This window comes from Sander lucioperca, chromosome 17, assembly GCF_008315115.2.
Source record: "Sander lucioperca isolate FBNREF2018 chromosome 17, SLUC_FBN_1.2, whole genome shotgun sequence".
NCBI lineage: Eukaryota > Metazoa > Chordata > Actinopteri > Perciformes > Percidae > Sander > Sander lucioperca.
The window spans coordinates 3,734,491-3,748,791 of record NC_050189.1 but is presented as its reverse complement, the minus strand read 5'-3'; positions in this window follow the sequence as shown (position 1 = coordinate 3,748,791).

The following is a 14,301-nucleotide window of genomic DNA, read 5'->3' as shown; positions in this document are numbered from 1 at the left end:
ATCCAACATTCACCTCATGATTCAACAAAATCTTGGCTTAGGTAGGCCTACTCCGAGAAATGAACTACTACTGCTCAGTGTTCAACTCATATTTTAATTATCTAAGTCCAAATGCCAAACAATTTGACCTCAGTTACAAGCCAAGCTAGTGTTCCAATTCAAACACTGCTTTGCTCAATAATTCGTTAAGTGTTGCCGCTTAAGGAAGAATGCCGGGAGGCTTGAGCATTCAGGCACTCAAAGGGGAGCCTGACCATTTGCATCCAGCTTCATGGGGCGTGGGGAGGAGGGGACCACCATCAATACCGGTGCATGCTTTCTCACACCTTTTTCTTTCTCTGTACACTTAGTGAATGCCAGATGAAAGATCCAGACCTTTCCTCTCTGGCTTTTAAAACCCTTTGAGGATGCAACCCCGACATTTATCGCAGGCAATGTCTTTGAAACAACATGAAAAGGCAAAATTTCTGATACAAAGGGGGGAATCGTTAAGGTTTCTGAAAAGGGACGTCAAAGTTGCTCTTAGGTACACGCTAATGTAACAAACCGAAGAGAAAAAAAAAAGTGGTGGTATGCTTCCACCCTAATGTTGTGGAGCCTCACAACAAGCTTCATCACACATCAAATAGTGAAATGGACCACATTTTTTTTGCTGGCTTTTCTTAAAGATTTTCTTTCTTATGATTTTGTGTTTTTTGCAAAGCTAAAGTGGTAGAGATCAATGCTCCACCAGCTACCTTTCGTTGAGCCTCAGCTTCAAAGGAGTGAGCATCGTGTGAAATTGCAGTAACTAAACAACAATTAGTGCTTGTATTACTACATTTTAGAAGCTGGTACTGTAAGTACTGTGGTTCCAACAGCTAGCAGGGTCGTCAGCTGGGATCCATACCCAATCAAATCCTGTTTCACAACAATCTCTGCATCACAAGGGAGGAAAACAACTGTGATTCATGTCCAAATGTGTGACACAACGTTAGAAAAGCTGGTTTGCAGGTAGATCTGGCTTTGTCATATTGTGTGAGGTATTCGGTGACTTTCTTTAGCGGTACTACCTGGCATTAACTATGATGGAGGATTTACGGTCGCATAACTCGGACATAATGCTTTCCTTTAACCCGCCATCTTCATCTACCTTTACTCTTTCGGCCATTATACCGTACAGAGGGATGTTCTCACACTCTAATAATCTCTCAAAAAACTCTTCTCCAAGGAGAATCAATGTGTAGGAGCAGTCATTGTATGTAGATGTGGAGCATATGTAAAATAGGTGTGTGAAGAATCAGCAAACAGAGATAAGGACCTAGGGAATTTTTACCAGCTCTGTTTCATAAGTGATTTAAGAGTCCAAGCGAGAGGAAGTGAGTCAATGATGCAGATGATGGTCTGCTGCAAAGGGCTTTTATCTATAATTACAGGTCACTTGCATCGGCATGAGCTCATTTACCCAGAGGAGCTACTGCCTCTGTCTTTTTCACATCTTTCTCAACAGTCCATTCACTGCACTGTCTGTGTCTTTGCTGATTGGGATCCGAGATGAATTTGAGTTACTGTCATGGATTTCTGTGATTGTTAATCAAAGACCCTCAGAAATGATGGCAGACTGTTCATGGAAGGTATGAGGACATACCTAACACATAACATCAAAATCCAGGGATGACTTAGTCGTATCCATTTTCAAGTCGACCATTCAGTTCTTTAGCCAAAGCTCTAGAGATGGCAATGGCGACTTCTTGGTTGGTAGGTTGGTAAGCTTGTCCACCACGTTGGTCCAGACTGAAGTATCTCAACAACAACTATGATGGATTGTCATATTAAATTTTGTGCAGACATTCGTGGCTTTAGCTAAATGCTAGCATGTGGACACTGCAGGCCTCCCCTCTAACTACTAACCAATAACATTATACTGTTAGCACCTTTTAAATATCTTTACATTGTATGTTATATATGCCTATACTAGTGTTTCCTCCATAGCATTGGTCTTCCCTGCTTGGTAAAAGGCCTTGGTTGCCTTTAGGTTCACCTTTCTACACGGCGACGTCAGCAGAGCAGCTGCTTCAGCACTTCTGGTTTGTCTTCTAAGGCTGCGTTTGAGGACAGTATTGCATGTAGATTGTCCATGTTTTGGCAGCAATCAGAGCCCAATACAAAATCACTGTCGTTACGCACATCAAAACACAATAACAAAAAGGAGCAGTTATTTTTTCCCCCGACAGTCACTGTGTAGCTACTTCTGTACAAAGTGAGCGCTCCTCCCTTTCACGCTGCTCTCTGGGTAAAATCTTAAATCAAGTCATCACATCTACTCATTGAAGACATCAGCGACAGGGACACGCAGCTACGGAACCAGATCCAGGGTGAGTCTGAGTGACACCTGCCCAGAGGAAGAGAGGCCCTTTCTTCTGCCTTCTGCTTAGTAGTAGTGAATTTACAGCTCACATCGACTCAATACAGTTTAGTCTCTGGCTTTTATTTGATATATAGTGTTAATGTTGTGAGTGTAAGCTATTTTATTGAGTTGCCTGTTGGGGAAATGCTCTGAGTGAATTTAAGTTAGGTTAGGGTTAAGTTGGGTTTTTATTGCGAAGGGTAAAGAGTGAAGAGAAGCAGTAGCGTCATGTTCTGCCATTGTTGATGGGAGTTAACAGTGTTGGCGGTCTTGGCTCATGCTGGTTCAAATTACAAAGCATTGGTGTTTTTATTTATAACCCTCGGCTACAGTAGTTAGCTCGGAGGGCTAACTTGGCTTGTTTATTATTATGTGAATGTCTTTGTCACCCTGAACATACCGCCGTTCAAAAATCTGGCAGTTCAATAAAGCGTTGCTTGATCCTCTTTATGAAAAAAAGGAAATATTTGTATTGGCTTTTAGCTCAATGCACCACTGTGTCTAAGTAAAGCCTAACAGAACCGCTAGCATGGCTGTTTTACTGTGTCCTTCATCTTTGAATGGATACTGTATTCGTATGTGTGTTGAATGACAGGTGTGTGACTGATGCATAATAATATACTCTCTGATGTGCCTAACAGTGTCCTGTCTGAACAGTTAAGCATCTACCCATATCTGGGATCTTAACATTCATCTCGTTTATTATTCACATTACTTTCCACTTTGTTAGACCCTGCCACTTGATTACTGTGGAAAACTTATGGATGAAAGCGTTGACTTAGTACAAGGGCAGTTGTCATTGATATCTTTGTAATTTGATTTATCCTGACTAGTCACTCCACAGATTGCATATGACAGTGATGACCTTAATATCTCACTTTATGTAGATGACGTTGCATTCAAAAAGCCTCCAAGGTCATAATGTTACCTTCACTCCAGTGCTATTACCGTTTTAGCTGATGATGTGTTGGTTAAGGTAAGTTTTTTAATATTAAACACATGTCACTCAATTTTCTAACATCAATTTCCTTTGGCAATGACAAAGTGTTTGATTTGCTAATTTGCCTTTGAATTGCAAATGGTGCCTCCTTGGAGCTTTCCGCCTGCCACCGCTCAATTTAGTTCCTTTTTGTGTGACTTTTGGGGAGGTCAGCGCCGACAATACCGCCATTCCTCGGTGGAATCCTCTGACCCGATAAGACACAGAACATAAAAACCCAACAGAGCACTATCAGCGGCGGCATGCGTGGTGAAAGCCCAGAAAGCATGATATCAAAGGATAAGCACAGAAGGGAGCCTGGGCTTGGTCAAAACTCCCACTGATGAAAAAATGTTGTGATGCGTTTGCATATGCAACAATCAGAAAATGTTGTACAGCACAATAGGGGGAATTAACAGGGACTGGAGCAGGCACTTTTCATGCCTTTTATGCATGCCTATTGTAATATTTCTTCCTGCCTGAGCACTTGGAACTGTGACTGCTTGAAAGTGTGAACATTTATCTCAGTTCATTCCTGGCTTAAACCCCCAATTAATTTCCAGGCTTGAAAATTCAACTACAATTCCTGCAACTGCCCTGTTAACATCTCTATTTTGTTTAAAGAATAAGATTTTTTTTTCTCCTTAACACCCTGTTTATGACAAGTGCATAGGTGCTCCAGCAGACATGGCCAATTACCTTTCCTCATTAAGAAGCTTGAGAGGAGGCTAATTTAAGTTCAGCATCTTGACCTGGCAATAAATAACACGTAATAACACATGCCATTCAGCTGCTGTATGCCTGCGCTTATAAATACACAGTAAAGAAGCTGAGCCATGTAATTATATCAGCCGATCACTGAGGAATTTTTTTAAATCCTTTTACATCATCAACAGATGGCTTAAAATGTTTTGAAATGGCTACAGTAACATAATGAAGCAGAAATATGATGGTATTTTATTTTTGATGGCAGCACCTGTCTTTTATGATCATGGACCGGTTACGTCACAGGACTAACTTATCACTTTGTGAGCGGATTGTTTTTCTTATTATTTGAAGTTACTTGCAAGGCTACTGGCCTCTCTTAGAGACTCAAATTACCTTGCATAAACGAAACACCTAGGGTCCAAGTTATTTTTTTTAATTTTTTTTTTTTTTAAATTGCATCCCTGTAAAATACCTCCTCCTTGCGCCATTGGTTTGACACAAACCATTTGCTTTAGTGACACACCTTTTTTGCCCAGGGGCTCAAAGCTTTCTTGCTCTTGCCATGGCTCTTTTTGCGCATCCTATTTCTCTTTCTGTTACATCTCTTATCCTTGACTCTCCAATGAGCCGCTAATTAGGAAGATCAAATAAACAAATAGGCTAGTGTAATTGTGACCCAACCTCACATTACGGCGACCTATCAGGGTTGAGGTTTTTTCCCTTGCTGCTAATATACTCTGTATTGTCTTCCCTTCGCATCAAAAATCAATTTCAGTAGCTCGACAATGAACATTACCTGGCCCTGAATGTAATATGATTGCTGCGTCAATTACCAGTTGTGTTTGCCGGTGCCCTTGGTCATATTGACGTTCTTAAATTGAGCTGTATGAGGATGAAGGACTCAACTGCATGCCTAAGTGTATTCTGGAGGAGTAACCCACCTCGCCACAGAGTGTAGCTCTGGCAGTGCATTCAGCAAGGGATCTGTATGCCATAATGGGATATCATTACTTCACTACCCTCATTACAAGGTCCTCATCTGCCGGGGTTTGAGTGTAATGTTAATTATTACGGAGGAGCAAGACTGAAAGGGGCATTGTAGCTCAAAATGCCATTTTGATTGGATTCTGCTCCCTTTTCATCTCATTAAGAACTCAATAATGGCATGTTTGGGTGTCAACAAGACCATTTTTAAACATATGCTTCTTATAATATGTCTGTTTCCTAATTCTGACTCTTTCCAGGAGCAAATACCGTACATACTCAGTTACTGCACAGTTGAGGTTTTCACTTCAAGCTCAACTTCAAACTGGCCGCAGCATTTTGCACTCAGACTCTCTGGAAGAACACTTAAGGCTACTTTTTCGTTCTCTTTTTAATCACATTTTAAGGATGTGGTCATCTGATTTGAATTAGACTTTATTGGTATTGGCAATGTACAAAACCAATCCAGTGCTGGGTGTTCAGAGTCTGAGCATAAAATTGTATGTTTTGGCTGTTTAGAAAGGGCTTATAGAAATGTATAAGATTTAAAAAATGTTAGTTTGTTCTGCTTACGAAAATGTAAATGTAGAGACATTTGACCAATAAAATATGCATCTTTTTACCAAGACGCACATAGAAATGACGCACATTTACAGAATATGTGCAGTTCTTATCCACAAAAATCTATACAACTCCTTCACTGAAGAAAAAACATATTTACATCTTGGCATTTTTTGACACCTTACTTTTATGTGAACATAATACAAGACCAAGACCTGGGGTCCGTTTCAGGAAGGAGGTTTAGTGAAAACTCTGAGTTTGTTAACCCTGAGATGAGGGAAATTGTATTGTAGGTATTGTTTTATGGCAGATTATAAAACGTTTTTTTCTCCAACAGTGCATGTCCTTTTGTCGATCCGTTGATGAAAAAAGCTGTATTACTTCACACTAGGGGTGGGCGATATACATCGTCTACGATAATATTGCCATTGTTGTGTTAACGATGTGCAAATTGACATTATCAAGTATTTAAATCACTTAGAAAAAAACACTTCAAAAGACGCATTGGAACGCTACACATTCACTAAATGTCAACAAAGATGGCGGCGCGCGATTGTGCAGCGGCTACTAGCTCTCCTGTCGGTGTATATTTATACAAGTACAGCCACACTGAACTAATCAATATAGGACTACAATACAACACAGCCGTTACGAGAGCCTTCCAGGCGGCTCATAACATCCCGGAGGACATAGCCAGACCGGGCGCTCCGTGGATTGTTGTCGGCAGCTAGCAGGCCGGGCTAGCTACCGGCAGGATCGAGACAAGAACTCCGGTGTTATGTGCCTTCTGGTTTTTCCACCTACTGGTTTCTGAGCCTGTCCAGATGCTGTGTAAACCTATCAACCTACCCACATCAACAGATTCGCTACATATTCATAAACATTTTACTGGCCTTTGCATGTCGCAACTCAAATAAAAACTACACTGAACTGAATATCTGAGCCCTACATTACTATAACATTGTACAGCGGGAAAAATGTGTTTTAAAAGTAATTAGGATGATCCTTGTCGCGCTGGATTCAAACCTTCCTCAGCAAAAATAAAAATATAACAAGTCCACTTCGCTATCCACTACACTATCACGTCAATCACATCAGTCAACAGGACATGACTTTGTTTTTTTCTCAGTAGGCCATGAATCACTGTTTATCTGAGTACTCCGAAACAACAGGTTACCTTGATTTAGGCTTAAAAACATAACTACATCATGCACTCCAATCTTCTGCTACACCTCTGCGCTATCCGTGTATAAGGATTTGTCATAAATTATAGCAGGCAGTACACACGGATTCTGAAACAATTGGTCTCAAACAACTGGTTACCCTGGGCTGGAAACGTGATCTTGAGGCTCTCAAAACAGCTACAATAACAAGTTCCTTGGATTTATGAAAAGAGGCAATATTTCTATTGACATGGCTCAAATGCCTAAATCTACGTTTCCAAAGGGAAGAACACACTAGACCAGGTATCATACTCTAACATCAAGAAAGCATACAGAACTACGCCTCTCCCTCACCTGGGCTAGTCAGATCACATCCAACTACTCCTGATCCTAGCATAAATCCCCGTCAGAAGGACTATACAGCCAAGTAGAAGGACTATCAAAACCTGGCCGGATACTGCCCTACCCCAGCTCCGGGACTGCTTCCAATAAGGACATGCTTGTGTGCAATATGCTACAAAACAGAGCCCTTTGTTTATTGTTATGATTTCATCTTGCTTGTGTGCTGCACAATTTACATTACAGCAGAGGTGAACAACTGAATGTTTACTCAGAGTTCAATGTTCCTACACTAGTTCAATTAGTATTTTGTATGTCTTTGAATTGTTTACTTGAATACTTACATTTTAAAGAAAATAAGAATTGTTTTCATTCAACATTGTGCCCATTATCATCATCAGTGATTAAGTAACTCAGACTTTTAAAAACACATTTTTAAAGGATATCGTCTAATTATCGTTATCGTCAAAATCGCCAAAAATAGAGATATTTTTTGTCCATATCGCCCACCCCTACTTCACAGAGAGTTTACGTCGGGAGATGATTTGAGTCCTGATTAGATGTATTTTCATTTCCAGATATTCTTCACAGTCGATTAGATATGTAGATACCTTATCCGTCCTCATATCACTAACATCCACCATCGTGGACATGCTTTTACCAGCAGATTCTTTGTCGCATTACATTTTTTGCAAACGGTAGTTTTCTTTACAACATTGGTGATGCGGAGCATACGTAAAGCCACTGTATGTAGAGCCGTCAGAAGAGTGAGACTTGCTCTGAAACATTTTTTAAACATTTTTGTAGTGTTCCCTGGACACAAACCAGTGAGAGCCATTAAAAATAATTAAATGATTATAAATTATATTTCTGTTAATGATCATGGTGCTGCAGGCTCAGAATGGGATTAGTAGTAGCCTAGCTTACTTTTTCGCCCGCAGGACTGCATCTAAATGAAATTATAGGTAGCCTACTACCATTCCAGTTTTCACCAGTAATACTATAGGTTACCTGTGATTAAATATGAAATTAATACACTGTCAATGCTCAAAGATTCGAGCAGCAATTTTCTCCCACACCAATTCTCTCTTTTGCAGCAGCCGCTATGTTGCTTTTTTAACGAAATACATGTTCAAACTCGCTATATGTGTGCATGAGTATTTCCACCGACCAGTTTGTTTGTGGTTGTTAGCATGGTCAATTGTAGTATCATGGCTCTATTCCTGCTGCCTTTTTATTGTGGTGGTGCACGCGCTTAGCTCTGAGTCAACCTACTCCGAGTTGATTGAACCAACTCAAATCAGCTCTTCTGGAACTTGAATGGAGTTTCCCATCTCAGGGTAAATCAACCCAGAGATCAGGGTTAGACTCAGAGTTTGTTAAACCTCCTTCCTGAAACAGACCCCTGGTATATAGAAAGAAGGCATTCAAACTACATAAGGTTGTCTACAGAGCATGCCGCAGTGTTTCAAAAATATGAATGTTACAGGCTCGCTGCACCTTTATGAAGTGCTTTGGAAAATAATGACTTTAACATGACCCCACGCTATATTTCTTATACAAAGTCTCGTAAACACCTACAGTTTAGCAGTGATCTGTGTAGAATTACAGTCACAGGGATTACAACAGTCTGCTATGAATGGCTCAGGTTGAATGTGTATGCTGCGTCACACACATGGTTTGTGTGTGCAGTAGTATCAGGTTGTCAGTGGAGTCCCTGGGGCCACGTCCCTCATGTTTTCCTGTTGTCTGTGTCATTTCACCCCTTTGTGGCAACTCCACACCTGACCCTATGCACTTTTGAAAGAGTATGTCTGTGTGCGTGTCATGTCTTTCATGTGTGCCGGTCACACTGTCACACATCATGTCTGAACTTATATGTACGGCTCTACCACACACACACACACACACACACACAGGGTCTTTGAATGGGAGAACCCATAGGCAGGCTCGTATCCAGGCTTCTCTGCTGTTTGAGCTCAGCTGTTTTACTCTCGACTGCCTTTGAGGTGAAAGCAGACTGTTTGAGGAGCTGTGTGCTCCTTTGGCCGAGGAGAAAGCTCAGAGAAACATCAATGGGCATGACATGGTCATGTGAGCACACACACATAATGTAAATACAGGGTTGCTTGGTTGCAGGGATGGAGAGAGACAGAATAAAAAAAAAAACTTTCCAACAGAGTAGAATAAACCCCAAACTCAGTGTAAACAAAAACCACACGAGCCAGAGAAATGGACCGCTGGAGATCTTGACCTTATCAGTCAAGGAAAGCCCAAAGGTGTAGGAAGAGCGGCGGTTTCCATTAGGTCCAGACAGCTGAAGCCCAGTAAAACGAGATTCAAAGAAAAAGCGCCTGAAGGTTGAAGTCAGTAACAGAGGAGCGATAGTAAAGTGTTTTTAGGTGACTGCTGGAGGAGATAGATTATATAGGGAAGAGGGAGAGTGTGTTAAAGTACCAGAAAGTGCTGCCACGATGGAAGATGACTGAGTGATGAGTGATCAAATCCCAGTGTATAGCTCCACAATCGTCTCTCCAGCAGGGATGAGAAGGTGTCTTCTATTCAGAAAAATACAGCACACTGACCTTAAGTATTAACAGATGTTTGGTGATTTGTTTGTTCTCTGCTTTATCACGTGTAAATATTGGCAAAACAAGACAGCGCAAATATTGTATTCCTAAAAAACACCATTCTGCAGTCCCTGATATCCACAACAAAAAGGCAAACCATCTGCTATTTTGCTTTTGTCTCGAATCAGTGCTAAACGTCATTCTGAAGACCTGACAGCATGGGGCAGTGTCTTGGTATTATAAAGCAGAACGTACTTTTTTTCAGTGGTAACAAATACTCAAAAGTTGAAACAGTACGTATAAAGTACTTCATAGTGCCTCCAATATATCCCATGTAAACACAACTAGGGCTGAAACTACTTTATTTTGTCTAAACTTCCTGTCTACACTGGCAGTGGGGATGTGTCGTGTTGCGTAGATGGACATCACTCGGCCTTTTAAATCAGAAAGGGATGCATTTTATTCACGTTAATGCAAGGAGTCTGCTACTCTAACTGGATGAAATGGCAGACACCTCGCGTCTACATCTAAGGTTGCTGTGATCGCTGTATCGGAGAACTGGCTAGACAGTTCCATTCAAGATTGTGAAGTTGGGCTTACAGGTTATTACATCTACCGACGTGATCGCAACAGAGGAGTGTGCCTTTTTATAAGGACTGACATAACTTTCAATCCACGCCACGATCTACAGGTGGATGGCTTGTAGGCAGCCTGGGTGGAGTTAATTCTTCCTAAAAACCAAGCCCATTATTGTTGGTGTCTGTTTACCGCCCACCTAAGCAAACAGACTTCTATGAACTCCTTGAATCTGTCTGTTGTAAAAGCAATGTATGCCTAGAGAAAGAAGGCATCATCATGGGTGATTTTAATACAAATCCATTATTGCCACGAAGTAGCTTGAAAGAGTCTCTCTCGTGTCTTTGCAGGGTGTCTGGTTTACAGCAATTAATTACTGAGCCTACTAGGTCGTTTATAAATAGCCAATCCATTCTTGACTTAATTTTGGTATCTGACTGTGGAATGATAAGTCATTCAGGTGTGTTGGATGTGGCTTTCAGTGATCATAATGCAGTTTTTTTGCACATGCAAGAAAATGAAATCTCAGCCAATAAATGAGCACTGCTTTATCAAATATAGATGTACCAAACAGTACTCTGCTGAGGTGTTCAGTCAAAGGCTGACTGAGATGATGTTAAGGCTTGGGATTTGTTTAAGCAGCGTTTTATAGCAGTTCGCAAGTCGCTCCAATGAGGGAAACAAGAATTAAGCATAGAAGTGCATCTTGGATGACATCTGAAATTGTTGATCTGATCAGACAATGTAATAGATGTTTCAAAAAGTTTAAAAAGTCTAAACTCCCAGCTGACTATAACTCGTATGCTTATCTTAGAAATCAAGTTAGTTACAAGGTACAGCAAGCTAAGTCTGAATTGTATACTGATTCCATTGCTGCAAATGCAAAACAGCCTAAAAAACTATGGACAATTCTCAATGATATGGGATCAACAGCAAAAGCAAAATCAAGTCTGGTAAAGCGGGGCTTATTATTGAAGATGAGATGTGTTTTGATAAGCGGCTGATTACCTGCCACTTTAACCATTACTTTACAACCGTTGCTGCCAGTTTGGTCAGTAAATTGCCTGGTGCTTCTGACAAATTTGGCATAAATTTTGTTAACTCCTTTTATAGAAGCAAAAATGTCTCTGCAGATGCATTTGCAATTAGTCCTGTCTCAGAGGATAAAGTAAGAGTGAGCCTTTCCACCCTGTCAGTGAATAAGGCCTCTGGCTTGGACCTTATCCCCTCCAGGTTTCTTAGGGATAGTGCTGGGATTACATATAGTATTCTTACCCATATCATAAATCTGTCCATAAGTTTTCCCAAATGATATGAAGAATGCCAGGGTGGTTCCTCTTTTTAAGAAAAATAGCACAGCTGATGTTGGAAATATCAAAGATTTTTGAGCGTCTTGTGTATGGACAGGTGGAGGAGTATCTCATCAGGCTTGATCTAGTCCAGTCTGGTTTTAGGGCTGCATATTCTACTGACACCTGTCTCATTCACCTTTTCGATTATGTGCGTCAGAACTTTGATCAAGGGAATTATGTTGGTATGCTACTACTTGACCTGCAAAAAGCATTCGATACTGTGAACCACAATATTTTGATTTCTAAATTACAGTGCATGGGTTTTAGTAACTCAGCACTCATATGGTTCACTTCTTACCTAATAGATAGGACTCAAGTCTGTGATGTTGAGGGGACACTCTCTGATCCACAGAGTGTAACATGCGTGGTGCCCCAAGGTTCGATCCTGGGGCCCCTGTTATTTTTAGTATATATAAATGACATATCAGCTGCGGTACGGTGCAAGTTGCTATTATATGCTGATGATTCTGCTTTACTTGTCCCAGGGTGTAATGTAAAAGGCATTGAAAATACTCTTGGCATAGAGCTTGAGTCTGTCAACCAGTGGCTAGTAGACAATAAGCTCTCTATGCATCTGGGCAAGACTGAATCAATCTTGTTTGGTACAAAAAGGAAGTTGGCAAAATCAAATACTTTAAAGGTGATGTGTAATGGGTCTGAAATTGTATCCAAATCAAGTGTCACATATTTGGGTTTAACATTGGATCAATCACTTATAGGTGAATCCATTGCAGCCAAGGTTTTAGCCAAATGTGCCTGTAAGTTGAAGTTTTTATATCGCAAGACAAAGCTTTTTGATTTTTCTGTAAAGAAATTATTGGTATTAACTCTGATTCAATGTCATGTAGATTTTGCTAGCTCTGCATGGTTTTCTGGGTTGACTGTGAAACTTAAAAACAAATTCCAAGTGCTGCAAAACAATGTTATTCGGTACCTATTAAAAGCACCCCCCCTACTCATATAGGTAGGGAGGAGTTTACAAGAGCTGGTCTACTACCCGTACATCCAAGAGTAGAACAACTTAAGCTGAACCATGTGTTTAACATTGTTAATGGTCATGCCCCCCAAATATTTATGCTCTAATGTAACCATGGTCCATACACAGCATAGTCATAACGCTAGGGCCAGCATCTGCTCCTGCATAGTTCCTAGAGCTAATAATGCAATTAAAAATTCTTTTTACACTGGTATCATGGCATGGAATAGTTTGCCTACTGCTACAAAACTATCATGAGGGATTTTTAAAACACAGGTCAAGCAGCTTTTGTGGAACAAAGTGAATATTTATTGATCCATTGGATAGTTTTTACAGCATTTTTGTTTCTTCTTTAGTTTGTTTTATGTGATGTCTTTTTTCCCCCCTCCTAATATTGTATGTCTTTTTAGTCTGAGTTTGTCTGGTTCTTGTCTATTGCTTCCTGTGTGTAACACCAAGGACTGTGCTGGAAATAAGTATTTTACTTTAGCATGTTATCCTTTGGATTACTATTTTATCGTCTTGATCTAGAAATAAATCAATCAAAAAAAATCTGCTACGTGTAATCGCTTTGAACTACTTTTTTTAAACCAATGTTAATATAATCAACATCCTCATACCAAAACCATGGAAAAGGTTGATTGCAAATGACTCCTGAAACAACGTGTATGACCGTTTTATTTACAGCCACACGGTGGCCATTTTAAAGGCACGACTAACACGTGACGTGAATTTTAATCATGTGACCGTTCTATTTACTCTCAAGGACCAGACACACAGAGCCGACGGCCAAACGTCGACAGAAAGGGCAGTTTTGTCGCCCAAAAATGAAAACCGGCAGCTGATTGGACGAACGCGTCACGTGGGTCTTGTTGCTCCGGAAATTCAAAGACAGACTGTCATGGCGGCTTGTTCAGAATACGATTTCATATTGTACTAAAATAGTTCACCGAAACGTGTTTCTGAAAACATTTTAAGCAAGAAATAGGCCATGCAGTTGCTGAATCTTTTATTTCAGATCAACAAAGGTCAGTTTAAAAGATTTTTGTCAGATTTTGAGAGAGACTAGTCACGCTCATTCCACTCCCTGTTTCCGGCTTAGCACTCTACCAATCAGATGGGTCATTTGAGTCCGACTGCCAGCAGTGCCCACCCCGCCGACTATATATGTCAAATCGGCCAAAATGAAGGACGACGGCCCCTCGGTCGGACGACGGCATGAAACACACCGAACAGACTCGAGTCACTGACCTCGCCGGACTGTCCAACGGCCGATTATCGGCTCTGTGTGTCCGGGCCTTAACAGGCACACATTCTTTGTTTTGTTAGACCAACAGTCTAAAACCCAAATGTATTCAATTAGCAATGAAATGGAAAAGAGAGAAGCTGAAAATCCATACATTTACGGAGCTAAAACCAGAGAATTGCTACTTGATAAATGACTTAAACGTTTGATCAATTATCAAAATTGTGGGCAATATATTTTCTGTCAATCGACTAATTGATTCATTAGTTAATTGTTTCAGCACTCAATTCAACTACATTGATCGGCTTCATACACTCAGGAAAGATTGGGGCTTTAAAGAAAAATGACTATATAAATACTATATTATAACAATATTTTTGAATTCCTGAATGGATCAGATGTAAAATTGAAGCTGGCAACATAATATCCTAAAACAATACCTTTGCCTGGAAGTTAATATG